Here is a 15,407-nt window from a genome sequence, read left to right on the forward strand (position 1 = left end):
GTAACAAAGCTTCATTAACTGAGTAGCAGTTACCGAGTTGAGTCGGTAAGAGACTTTGCCGAGTTTGGTCGGTCACAACTAAGTTTCATTGACCATGTTGTGTCAACCGAGCAAGGTCGGTTCGTGACCTAACCGAGTAAGGTCGGTACTTCAATATTTTCTTTCGATCACCGAGTTGATAATATCTACCGAGCTAGTGGATGACAACCTGTCATTTCTTCTGCCATCGTACCAAAACATTTATGGAAAATTTGTTATCAAAAGGGGCAAAATTTGATCTAAATTTTACTGCGAACAAAGAGCTAAGATATTTTTTTTTGCAAATTCAGAGCGAGCTTAAGACATTTCCGAGCGAATTTTTCAAAAGAACAAAAGAATCAATTCAGAATTTTTCTACACCTACCAAGTAACAATGGCATCCGGAAGTGGAAGCTCTAAGACTAAGAAAGGCTCAGAAATGCTGATTAGAGGAGAGGAATGGAAGGCGCTGAACTTCAAATTAGCACCAGCTGTTGCAGAATCACTGGACCCCAATGGTGCCCAATCTCAAATTCATTCAAAGGTACTTCTTGTCAATGATATAAGATCTCATTTTAAATGCTCTATTCAAGAACTCAAAAACCTAGAAATTGATAATGCCCTAGGTGAAATGAGCATAGATGGAAACCTAAAACCCGAACATAAGCATCTTGAAACAAAAGGGTTAACCCACATTTTGCACTTGCCAAGGAAATTTCAAGTTAATGGGTTAGGTATGTACTCAGTCGAGTTCACAATGGCCAATTGTGGTTAGAACAACCAGTGCTCATCACAAAGAATATGATTAACAAAATTACTGGACTCCCCATGCTGAGAAAAGCCAAGGCTACCAAAACCCTAGGTCGGGAGGAATTGCAAAAACTGACCCAAGCAGAATGGGATGGTAGGGGACTTAAGCTAAATACTGTAGCTGACGTCGAATTGAAATTTGGCATTCACGTCATTGCTCACAAAATCTATAGTTCAAGCCGTCCAAACAGTGTACCCTGTGAATTGTGGATCTGGTGTACAAAATAGTGAAGAAGAATTTAGAATTTGATTTATCAGAATTACTTTTATGCCAACTCAATAAGAATATGGAAAGCATTAGAACCTCCAAGAACAATCCCTGCAAATTCAGTTCGCTTTTGATTTGTTTATTCTTCTATATTCAGAAATCTTTTCCATCAAAGGGATCAGTGGTATGGAGAAAAGATATACCAATTCTTTATCAGATAAACGAGTTCATTACAGAACTAGGTGAAAATTTTGATATTATTCTGGATAACTATTTTGAAGAATTTAAGGAAAAGATGAATCATAGGTTCCGAATTCCACCCAAACTGGTTGAAGAATACAAAGAAGACATATGCTTCATGGTAGATTGTGACAAGGTATACATTCAGGCAGCCAGACCTCGAGTAGCATGGGTGAAACCTCTTCCCTATGAGGTAAAAATTGACGAAGCCAAGGATATCATAGAAGCACTGGTGAATGAACCAGTAGACCCAAGGCAACCAATTTTTGGAACATATGATCAAGCTAAGGCCAGAATTGAGCTCCAAATTAAAATCCCTCAGGCCATTAGCAAAGGAAAGAGAAGGATAACCCAACTGATAACAGAAGGCAAAGGAGAAGAAGAAGAAGAAGAAGAGGAAACCGAGTTAGACAAGGAAAAGGAGCCTCAACAAAAGAAAGGCAAGGTGATCATCACCAAACCTAAAAGACAAACCTCTGCAGTCTTCTCCAGGAGAACAAGACAAGGAAAGAAAGAACCTGTACTTGTTAAGCCTCCACTCACATTTGAGGATAGAATGAAGCAATTAGAAGAAGGTGCTAGCTTCACAAACTTCAAAGCATTGAAGTTTGAAACTAGAACAGAACAAGAAAAGATGCAGATTGAGGAACTGGTACTGAACAAGATGGGTAAATGGAAATACTCACCGGACCAGATAGCCTCCCAGATCTCCAAAGAACTATTGGAGAGGTTGCAAATCAGATGGGAAGCTGCAACCAAGACTGTAAAAGACATCTATGAGCAGACACTGAAGAATCTCCTGCCGAGTTTCACTAATGCTGAAGTGAAAGCATCACTGAAAGATCACGAAGGCAACATGATGATTAGATTCCACACCTGTTTGATACTTGTCAAAGACATTGAGCATGTGTTAAATGATGCAACAAACATGTGGAAAAACATCTATCATCTACACAAATCCAGTGATGATACTTTTGAAATCAAGGACACTGACAACAGTGATGATGATGAAGATGATGATGATATTGAAGACATTCCAGAGGATCTTCATTCAATCTTGTTAGAAGTGGAAGAAGAGGCTAAGAGAGAATTAGAGGAAGAAGAAGCTGAAAAAGAAATGGAAGAGAAAGAAGATGAACAAGCAAAGGTGGAAGAAGATCCAGTTGCAGCAGAAATCATTGCATCTCTTCCACACTCTCCAGTTACATCAACTATGGAAATAGCTTCCACTAGTAAGTCCTCTCAGCTCCATGTACCATCTATGCAAGTGCCAATCACTTCATTAACTGAGCTGCAGCCACCTTCATTAACCGAGTCTCCATCAGTCTCTACAGTAAGTTCATGATGCACATCAACCTCTACTGTAGAATGTATAATAAGTGTACCTACAAATACTACAATTTTGACCTCTCTTAATCAAATTTTGGCAACTAGTAGCTCTTCCACTCCATCCTGTACAGCAACATCAATTTTTGATACCATTTGCACATCTCTTAGTCTTCCTTTACATAGTCCTATTCCAGTCTTATCAGCCAGCCCTGCCTCATCAACTATAGTCTCAGTTCACAAGGGTCAAGATGAAGTCTTTGCTGGAAAAGCAAAAAGATACATGTTTTCCAGCAAGACACTGGATGAGGAAATTGATTTAGATAAAGACATTATTCTTCCTAAAATAGATCTTGATACAGCATCAGTTGATGAAATGAGAATGCTCAGTCAGCTATTAGAGCAGAAGGCTAGGCAGAAACAGCTACGGCATGAAAGAGATCTGGAATATAGCATCATTGAGAGTGCCAAAAATATTATAATAGAGGCTATAGGTGTTGAAGTAGATTCTACTCAACACATTTTGATTCAGTTGGAAGAGGCTATAAACAAATTCAATGAGGATACCTCCGGCCAAGAAAAGTTGATTGAAAAGGCAGAGAAGAAATTTGACAATAAGGTGCTTGAGCACATTGCTCAGCATATTGCATTAAATCAGGTAGAATTGTCTACAATTTTGAATAATTTTGAGAATTCTTTTAATAATGTAACTTCACTTTTTGGAAAACTCTATGATGTTACTAAATATACCAAGGATATAAAGGAAAAGTTGAATAAAATTGATGAGGATATGAAGGTCAGTGCCCAAGTGCTGCAATCTGACCTCAGTACAAGTTCATCCCATCATCATAAAATAAGATTTTTGTCGGAGAAACAGGCAGAATTTCTGAGAGAGGAAGCAAGAATCAGGTCTACTATCATAGATATCCAGAATATGATTCTTCCTGTCATGACTTCAATGCAAAAGCATATTGCTCATTCCAGAACATTGATTCATGACAACAATTTCTCAGTTGCAGATCATATGATTGAACTTTCTGCAGAAATTCATATTGCACTCTCCTCCAGCAAAATTTTGCAAGAAAATTGGGATAAGACTTTGGCTCTTATTCTCAAGGTACATTCAGAATTTCTTTCTCATTTTGAAATCTCAGTATAAATATATGTTATTTGGCATTATTGTCAAAAAGGGGGAGACAGAACTTCAGAACTTCAGAGCTATCCATGCAAAGAAATATGTATTGATCTGTAAATACTGTGCATATTGTATGGGGGAGACATACATCTAATAAGATCTATAATTTTGGAAACTTTCTGAAATGTATGTAGATAAACCTTGATACATAATTGTTTTTGTCACTAATGCCAAAGGGGGAGATTGTTGACATAAAGTTATTTGTCATTAGTGACAACACTTTTTCACAGTATTAACCGAGTTCAGTCGGTTAACCAAAAACTCAGCATTAACCGAGTTCGGTTGGTTAACATAAAACTCAATATTAACCGAGTAAAGACGGATGCAGTGTTAACCGAGTTAGGTCGGTTAATATAGGACCCAGTGTTAACCAAGCTCAGTCGGTAAACAAAGAAGTTTGTTCTACCGAGTTTGTTTTGCTATTTGGCCGACTCAGTTAAATTTTGTCTACTTTTGTTCAGCCGACCATTGCATGTAATTTTAACTTGGATGGTATATATATGTAATGTATTGTATCATTCAAAGGACATATATGTGTGATGTATATGAAGTATGTGAAGAATGTGTGCGAAAGCATGTAAGCTGAATTTTGAAGGTTTTCAGCAAGGTCAGCATTGGAGCAGAAATGTTTTATCTGTCATATCAAGAACAATTAGAGCATAGCGGATCTTATCAGCAATCAGTTGTATTCAGTTCATTCTAACAGGTGAATCAGTTTTTATAAATCCTTTAACAGGGTAGACTTAACAGTCTTTGTACTAAATCTCCTAACAGAGTGCATACTTATGAAGTATGTTTCAAATCCTTTAACAAGGTGGATATAACAATCCTTTATGCTCCTAACAGGGCAGATCACCAGAAGTGATCATTGTATGCCTTAACCGGCTAACTTCCTACTGCAGTAAAGAAGATTTGTGGGTTTCATCCCCACCCCAGTTTTTCTTTCTATTTTGGAAGGTTTCTGGGTCACCAAAATCTCTGTGCTTATGTGTTATGAATGTCTTCATACTGCAGATTAGATGATTAAATATTTTACTGGTTAATATGAATTGACTTAAGATTTTATGTTTACTGATTCACCCCTCCCGTCTCAGTAAACTGTTATATCTTGAATATTTCCAACACCTAGTGTTAAAAGGTGAGCTTCCAATAGAAGTTTTTCCAGTATTATTAATTAAGGACAACTGAGAGTTCCTATCCCATGTAATTGATGGACCATACTTTCCTCCTAACTGAATACCCTACACATCACTTAGATTATTTGATGGTGAAGATTCAACAAGAAAATTATTATTTGGTAAATATCAAGATAATGGCATTCCCTTGTCAAACTCAAATATATCATCTACTAGAGATGAAAATCTTGACTACAAGCACCCTTGGCCCCGAAGATCAGAATCTGTAAATACATCAAGATTAGACATAGATTTTAACATTAAATTTGAAATTTTTGTTATCTCTTTCTCTAGAGATGATTGCCCATTGTCTAAAAGGCTCATTTAGATATAAATAGGGGGGAAAGAATTCTTTTCAAGGCATGGAAGACTGGATAATCATAAGTTAACCATAGTAAATTCTGGCCTAAGATATAAGACAGTTCTGATATGCATAAAGGGAGCATAGGAATTAAGGAAGGATTGATGGAAGAAGGGAGGGGAAGATAGTAAGGAAGTACCTTCATTTGGTCAACAATGATGAAGAGTTTGACCTTATTTGAAGGGTGGTAATTGTGAAGGCTGTGACCAATGCAAGGGGCACATGTGGTGATTCAATTTTTATGATAGGTGTTGAACCTTCCACGAATAATATATAAAAGAAGGAATTTTTTTATGATCATTTACCATTCATCACTTCCAAATACATTAAATCAACAAACAATCATCAATCCTCAATTTATGAATTACAACATTCATTTAGTCATCATTCAATAACTATCAAATTGTCAAATCGAAGGAAATCATTCTATCATTCATCAAACATTAGTTGGCAATCAAACAAACTTGCAATCAATTCTTCAATTAATTCAATCAGTCTATATTAATTATTCAATCATCCTGAGGGAATAAAGAAATATAAAAGACAAGAAGACCATATGATTTAGATTATTGGATATTCTTATTTGGTCTTTAGCTATAAACTCATGTTTTGTTGAAATATTAACTAGTGCTATGTTTATGCCTATTCTTGGCCTAATTTTGTTGATACAATTTTAAGTAGGGTATTGGAGAAAGAAGAGCTGATCAAATTTTAGAACTGCGAGAAACTTCCCCAAAGGGCTTGAAGGAGGTACTTATATATTTGAATGTATTTAAAAGTATTTTTTGAAAAATGAATTTCTATGGGAAGATCTTTGCTAAGTAATACACTAATTTTGTTTTGCAGCTCCATGATCTGTAGATACAAAACATGTTCAAGAGTATGGCTCAGCAAGTCTTTGGTTGAAACAAAAAGTGTTGTTCCTTGTGTTAGGCCTTATTTTCTATAATATATGACCTCTTCTATGCCAAAAATTGGCATTCATTCTCAAAGTATGAGGAAAAGCTGCTATTCCCTTAAAATGTAGATAGAGGATATAACTTCTAAAATTTAGGAAGTGTGAGATACTCATCCTCTAATCATATGAGCAACATGAGTCATGTATGTTTAGATACCTCTTGACGCTTCTTGGAAGCTCATTCCACATAATTTCTATGAGCTAGAAGGTTCTTTGAAGTCTAATTGAATATGAGAATTATTCTTAAGAGATACTGTGTTCTCTTCGCACTTTGGAGCTTTAAGTGGTAGCTCAGAAATTGTCAAAAATTACTAATTTAGTTCCATGGACTAAGAAGGTGTTGTGTTCTAGATTGGGAAAGAAGACTAGGCACAAGGTCTACATGGAATACTTGATCAAATGGAAGGGAAAGCTAGATATTGAAGCTACATGGATACCAGTGACTGATTTCAAGAAGAAGGGAATATATCTCAACTTGATTGCTCCCACAGTCCCATGAGGACTTCTTTTGTTGAGGAGAATGGTGTAGTAGAACTCTAGGACATGTCAATGCCCTATTGAAATTTTTTTGTGTTTGGCTCTTTGATGGGCCATGCTATCTAATAATAGATAAATGAAATATCAAAGTGATATCCAAGTGCATCTTGGCATGTTTTCTAAGTCAAAATTCAAAAGTTGTGGAAAAAGATGTAAAGTTGCATTCCCTAGGTAAAAAGTTGTCAATGGGTCCAATTGTCTCTAGGAGTATAGTATATGATCCAAGGCCTAGAATGGCTTGGAATAGAGTCTAGACTCATGTGAGACTGGGGGACCATTTGGTAAGGTTCTACACACCTAGGTTGAAAGGAACAAAACATTTCCAAAAGTTGTCAAGAAATTGAAAAGTTGTCAAGTTGCAAGTTTGACAACTTTATGTGAAACTTTTGTAACTTGGTTCAATATTTTACCAATTAGTCACCCACTCCCAGAATTCAGTTTGGGGAAGGTTTAGGAAGGCTATTTAAACCCATCCAAACTAGTTTTTATGGTTGGATGTTGTGTTTTTCAACTAGAAGCAATTGAATGCTGACCAATTTTGACTGTACAGCTATGCAATGGTGAACATGCACAATCATATTGATTGAAATTTGACTTATTTTACATTTAGTAGTTAGAGTATGTAGTCTTGATATTTTGTACATAATTATGCGTATTCTTGATTAATTTTTTTGGGTTAATACTTATTATTTTGTACTCTACTGGTCACTAGACAAACCCAAGCAGTTTCAAAAGAATGGAGTCTAGATTCATTTCTTGTGGTTAAAAATACATGGAATTATGGTAAATGAAAGCAAACTCATATACTTAATGTCATTTTTTATTGGAATGGAGGAGTTGCAGTTTACTATTGTTACCAACCATCCCTAGGCATGAGAATATATTTTGTATTTCCAAACACCAAATTTAGCTGTAGGCTCCATTCATTGCTTATCTTTTGGACAATTGAAGATAAAATAGGGCTACACCACAAGGACATTGATGTAGTACATATCATATGCCAGATTGTATAGAGTAGCAAAATTCTATCCTCCATTACAATGGCATGCTACAAATCCTATTTATCTTAAGTGTGTCTCTATGGACTATTGATCAAACTTTCAGTGTGCTCATCTATTGATCAGCTCTAGAAATAATTAACACATGCTCAAATATTTGATAACTGTAATTAATATGTTTATAAGCTATATAACTATCAAGAAGACAAATTATAATTAAAATTCTTAAATTTGATCAAAACTTTGAGTTAAACATGCTATAATGATCTCGTGAGAATACATAGGTATTCTAGTGCTATAAGGATATATTAACATAATTCTAAACCATGTTCTACTAAATGTGGTTTAATATTGGTTCACTTCAATTATCAAGTTATCTGATCACCTAAGAGATAGTAGTGCCCCATATGCATGTAATGCTGAAACATATAAATATTCCTTCACAAGTATCCACCTTAATGGATTTAGAAGAGATGAAGAATTATTTTTTTAAACTTGCCTTTGTGCATTGCTCAACTTATGCTTCCACAGGAAACAACAGTGTTCTTCTTTTAGGAAAAAATTTACCAACAGCCTATTGTTTAAGAAGGGATACTTTCTTCTTGACCTTAACACTTTTTGTCATTATTTAATTTGGTATATCTTTGTCGTAAATTTTTGTATAGAATAGTACGCTAAAATAAGCATAAAATTGTGGAGCTGAAATTAGAACTTTCTTAAAGGAAGGCAAGGCTTTGTTTGGACTTTGAAATTTAACTTTTGACCAACAGACCGAGAGGACTTACCCATAATTTTGGCACTATGCTTCATCATCTATAAAAGATTATATCTATGTCTTCAATCTGTGAGCAAAGAGCAAGTTTGATCATTAATTTTAACTGTTTCATGGGGCTCTAATATTTTCTATTTTATAGCTGATTAACTATTGAAGAATTCATCTACCTCTTATTTTTCTTTGCAAAAGAGAGCACTTCTGCAACTTACCATCAGCCTGTTACAAGTCGAATCATCCCAGTCGTCACTCTTTAAAATATGTTGATGCCCCTTATCATCTGTCTTGTATAGCCTTAGAATAAATATTAGTTATGCTTATTACACTGTCCAAATTCTCATTAAGACTTACAAATGGCATTTGAGTGCCTTCTTTCCTCTTTGATCTATTACTCATTGACTACATTACACAATGCAAAAGATATCCTTCTCTAGTGACATTTTTTGGATTATTGGTAGACCATTTCCCACCAAAGTGAACATTGTCCAATATCTCATGTGTAATAGCATTGTGAATAAAAAATATTTTCATAAGTTTACCCAGCCACATCATAGCCTGATTCAGCATTCCAAGGCTAAAAAAATGATTAAGTAGTGTACTATAGAACACCGTATCTGGGAAAAAACCCATTTTAAAAAGTTTTTCTAACAAAGTAACAACCAGACCAAGGGAATCCTTGCAGAGCCCACCCAAAATTGTATTGAAAGTGAATGTGTCTGGAGAAAATCCTATGGAAACAATGCTCTCAAGGAGATGAAAAGCTAGCTGAGTCATTTTTGTAATGCAAATACCATTTATCAAAGTATTGTAGGTAATAACATCAGGAGCACAACCACTACAGTGAGAATTAATTAAAATTTGTAGGTAAAAATATCAGGGGACAAGCCATTGTTTTGCATGAGGGTACAAAGCTGATTTGTTGTACTTATCATTTCTTCTTTACAAAATCCATTAATGAGAGTATTAAAAATATCGACATTAGGCACGAGTGCAATTTTTAATTATTTCCTTTTCTAGCCCAAAAGCTGAGAATAAGTTTCCTTCACTGCAATGTCCATCAATCAATGAGCTATAAGTGAAATTGTCAGGAAAAATGTGTCGATTTACCATTTCCATAAGGAATCTATGTGCCTGCTTTATGTAGCTTATCTTGCAAAGCCCGTTCATAAAAGGAGTGTAAGCAATAACATTAGGTGGAATTTCTTTCTTGTCCATTTGTGCCCATAGTTTAAAAGCTTGTTCTACATTACCATTCTTGAGATGTTCATCAATCAATACACTGTGTACACTTTTGTCACGAATCAAACCTTCTCCAAACATTTCCCTCAAAAACAAATGTGCCTCCTGTATATTACCTTGCTTGCATAACCCCATTGTAAGAGTAGTATAAGTAATCACATAAGGCAAAAGACCACTCTTTACCATATTATCAAATAGTTTGAATGCAACACTTGTGCAAGCAACCCTGTAGTGTCCAGCAATAATGATATTATACATAAAGTTTTTTGGAGCCAGACCATTTAGAATTAGTTGGTTTAAGAGTCTGACTGCTTCTTCTAGCCTGCCAGCTCTACAATGACCTGAAATGAGCTGTAAGTGCACATATCAGGAGCTATGTTCCTTTCATGTATGTAATGTAATATTTGATTGCCTTGCTTTTCTCTGCCAAACTTGAAATAACAAGCAATGAGTGTGTTGATCCCTAGAGCAACCTAGCTAGGTGGTTGATAGAGAAATGTGCTTGGACATTGCAGGAGTGGATTGAACTTCAAGAAATTAATTTGGATTGTGTTAGGGGAATGTATAAGGAGTATGTAATATCCTTGGTAGGAATTGATCAAACCATTTTAAGGGGTATTAAAAGCCTAATTTAAGACTAGTTTGTGTAGACCTAGAAACCCATGGAAACCATCACCTTTGGGTTTGATATATATGTTTCCTACCTTGTAGGATAGAAAGGTCTTCTAATGAGCCTATTCAACATAATTTCTTTCTATTGTGAGATTTTTAGGATTTTAATTAAATTGAAATTTCATGTTATTTTTCAGAATGCTATAATGTTGTACATTATACTTGGCAGAATGAAAACTTCTCTATTGTTTTCTTCATGTAAATAAAGCCAAGACAATTTGTGTATTGTTCATCAATATAGATTTTATCTTGTGAAACATTTGCATAACATCATGAATTTGATTTTTCTTTCTTGTAATGTCTTCCAAAGGCTACTAATAATAGAAACCATTAACCTTTTTTTGTCAATTGGCCCTTTGAGCATTTACATAGCTGAAGACTCTATTATTGATGAAGTTTAATATTCTAAACACTTGTTCACCTTTGCTCATCCCTAAGAACCCTAACGTTGGCATTAAACCCTCAAACTATCTAGCATAGTTGGCTCAATTGCATAGTAATAGATTTGTAGGTTATTCTAGTAGTTGATTTTATTATCTTGAAGCAAACTTTTTCTAAGCTTCATCTAGATTGATCTAGTAAGATGCATACATGTTTATAGAATGAATGTTGTAAGTATGGATAAGTTTGTAATTATACACGGGGATAGTAGATGCAAATTAGATAGGGATACTCAACTTTGTTATAATAGATATTTTTTTGAGAATTTTGGAATTTGAATTGTCTAGAGTTTAGAAATGATAGGGGTAATAACTTGGATTTCATCTAAGGGTTATTATTGGAGGGCCTTTTTGTGTCCATTGATTAGATCTTGATAGTTTTGTGTTCTATTTTTTGACTCATCAAATTTGTTTGCCTTTCTTTTGGATTACTGGTATTTATGAATATCTTAGGAGGTTGTTATAAGCACTAGTTTGAAAACTCAAGTTAGGAAACAAAGAAAATGAGAAATGTCTAGTCCAAAAAAAGGCAAACATTGTATAGGGTGCATATATATATATATATTCAAAACAAGGCAAAAAATGTCAATCTATAAAACAAAACTTCAACTCCCCTTTGTAACACTGGGAAGGAGACTCTTCAATGCTCCAACTATTATTTGATCCTTTCATGCCGCCTTCTTTCTGAAATCTCTTTCAATGGATCAACTTTGAAGCATTCACGAGCACTCCTCTGCTACAATCAACCACCAAAGAACCCAAGCTGTCAAACCCTACTAGTGTTGATGCTATTAAACACTTTTGCCATGTACTCTTGGCCACAAATTGTAGTGGTAGAAAATGGTTTAGTGCACGATTCTTCTGGGTTGCGTAACAATAAGATTAGGGCGAAAAACATAACTTTTTTCAATTTTTTCTTAGTGTGAGCCCATGTTGGTCGAAATTTTGACCAAAATGGGCTCATCTTTAACAAAAGTCATCACAATTCAACCAAATTGACCCCAAATTATCAAATGGTTGAAAGTTTTGGTCAAAAATTGGAGTCAAATGTACTAGTGTCAATTCCTTTTGCCTCATATTTTCATCTCTTTTCTCTTATTGTTTCCTTCCCTCTTCTTCCTCTCTTTTCTTCTTCCCATTACTCAAGAAGTTTAGCATTTCCCTCTCTAACCTTGTTAGACCCATCTTCACCTTGCAAGGATGTAATCCATTGCTTTGGTATCACTATGATGCGGAAGATAATGGGCCCAATAAAAAGTCCTATTAATTTAGGAAAAATTCTTCAGAGTCTTAGTGTGATACAACTTGTCACATCATTAGTCTTCATCAAAGATGATATCCCAATTCTTGGATCAATACAAGGATTCTCTTAACTGATCACACACTCTCAAGAACTATAAATTGTCAAAGCCTAATCATTGGCCATCTCACCCTTCCACTATACTCCATATACTAATCACACTCAATCTCTGATCACACTCATTTTATGATCACATCTCATTCACTAATTGTATCCTCAACACTTGCTGATTGCCCTCACAACACTTAATGACTCCATTCACTATCTTCAAGATTTTTGATTACATAGCACTTCCCTTGAACCCTATGACCACATCCGATCCTCTTCTAAACAACCTATTATCATAGTGCATTCCCATTGACCTTCAATTATATCCCACTCTTTTAAAGACTCTTTTTAGACCCAAAATCTACTAACATAGCATTGCCACTGCCCTATTCCATCAACCACTACAAATAAGACTTAACCTTGAACCAAATCCCTTAATCCCTTGGGACTCTAGCCTTTACAACACATTGGGCTTTTTCCACTCTATCCTCAATGCCTACTAACATAGTCAATCTCAAATCCCAATTAATAACATTACTTACATCTTTTATTGTCATTATAGGACAATCACCCACTCCACTAAATTATCATTGAACAGATCATTCATTTGGTACACAACCACTTCAAGATCATTTAGACTCCCCAATTTTCTTTTCCTAACTCTCATAGCACTCTCAAACTCTTTGAGTGGATAAAGCCCTTAATCCAATACCTTGTCACTATTTTGGTAACAAAAAGATAGTTACATGATCACTTTCCTTTGACTGAAAGAACATGCAAATTATATCATAGCAACTTACACTTGTGGAGGAATAAAATACAACCCGTCTTCTCTCTTCCTCCAAGGTTTTGGTGTTCCATGATCACTTGCATGCAAGATATCCCATTTATCCCTCTCAAGTTACCCTATAAGAAAATTACAACAATTTTTATTTAGACCCAAATGTCTCCCTTATTGAATCTAGGTGCCATGGAAGCCAAGATACTACTAATTTAACACTCTAACAGATCATATAAGTGTTCTTAAAAAATAAAGCATCTATACCTAAAATAACATTGCAAATGACTATAAACACTATTAAAAAGACATAGAAATTGTAGGAAATCTTTATTTATTGATGTTAACACTTCTTACATTGATTCCTCTCCTCTCTTCATGGTCAAGCTCTTACAATATTTATAGACTTGTATCATCCCATATTACCAATAACCAACCTCTCTAACTACACTAGAGCCACATTTGGTCAATCTTGCCTATTAGTTTAGTGTTGTCAACTTGACAATTCTAGTTGCCAAACTTGACAACTATCCCTTGACCAACTTTAGGAGCCCAGATGGATATAGTTGGTTGGGTGGGTACAACCAACAACATTATTATCTTTCTTGAAAGATGATAGTTGTGGGTTCTAGTCTTTTCTCTAATTGTATTCTCTATCAAGATCCTTATGAGGTTTCTTAGGTTCTCCAATAAACTTAATGGTGTTTACAATCTATTACTGATCAAAATTTCTTTGAGAATCTACAATTTAATGCTTATATTATTGATAATATTTTTTAATGCACACACAAGAATGGTGTAGTTTCTTCCAGCATTATAAGAAGTTGCTTGAACATGTTTGAATAACAAGATTATAAATTGAGTCTACATTGACAATGTTTTTTTTTTTAATGGGCATATGCATTTTTCTTTTTCTTTTTGGTAATTTCAATTTGTTTCCTTTTGTTTGTATTTAAATAAATTATTGTGTTGGTTTTTTTTAGAGTCTAGACAAGACAATGCTACATGATAAGCATTGGAAAAATTGTCATAATTCGAGCAATTTTTGAAAATCTATGCTTAAAGAATTGGGGCTCCTATTTTACAGGTAGAAATCCTATAACAGTTCTTCTCACTATTGTCAAGACTCAAACCTATAGGAGTCCCTTCCATAAGAGAGATTAGAGGGTCCATGGTTTCTTCATCAACACCTAGACAACAAAGGCCACATGTCTTGATATGCACCAAAAAATAAAATATAACTGAATTCATTTATATTACTACCAATTGAAGAACATTATATTAGTATCAAAATGTATTCTCTATCATGATCATGATGAAGTTTCTCTGGTCCTGATGTTCTTTTATCAATAATAAGATAAGTGCATCAATAATGGATGAACTGGGTCGTCTACCAAGATCTTAGACATTATCATAGGCTGGGATAGAAATATTCCCCTCCAAACTACACACAACACCCAAATTCTAGTCATTGATTGGCGTGACTTGGGCTCTCCACATCTTCAACAAGATACCATTGCAGTACTCTCTAGAGCTAGACAAATCTAGGGTTTCTTTCATATCATCAATCATGGAATTCCACACTCTGACTTCTCAAATGCAAGTAGTCAGCAAATATTTTTTTAATCTTTCCATGGAGGAAAAGGAATTGTATAGAAATGAACAAGCTGGGAGCCCTATTGACTATGGAAGCAAATTAAGATACACCCAAGATGCTAAATTGGACTGGGGAGATTATTATTAGAAACGATTTAAATTGGGTTGATGCTCAAAGTATCCTAGATTTCATCACTGTTAAAAAGCTTATATTAATTATTATCATTTGTTAAGTTTGAATAGATTCAAACTTAAGAATTCTTAGATAAGAAGCTCACAATTTTGAACACATTTTTTCTTTGTTGAAAGTGCAGTTTATAAGCAATTCATACGATATTGGCTTATATTGAAGATATTGAGTCATACCAATATACAATGATTATTTCAGTTCAAAGAGTAGGTAATAAGCAATGGGATATGTATCAAACTTATACAGCTCTATAACCTTCAATGACCATTGTTTTCAATTCGTAATATTCTCACCAAGATAAGTTTATCAATATTGATCTATTGTGACTTTAATGCTGTTGAGATATAATTAGTTGAATGGTTGTTTACTTGTTTTTCTCTACACTTAAAATGATTTGTGTGCTTTTATAATTATTAGAATGACTTCAATAAATAAGGTAATATGGAGCTACTAATCACACATAGACATGTCTCTATTTGAGACATATCATTTATGAACTTATCATTTGTTACCATGAACAACTGTTTGATTATCCTTACTCAATGA

This window comes from Cupressus sempervirens, chromosome 3 (assembly GCF_028749045.1).
Source record: "Cupressus sempervirens isolate cs-2001-9-10 chromosome 3, ASM2874904v1, whole genome shotgun sequence".
Lineage (NCBI taxonomy): Eukaryota > Viridiplantae > Streptophyta > Pinopsida > Cupressales > Cupressaceae > Cupressus > Cupressus sempervirens.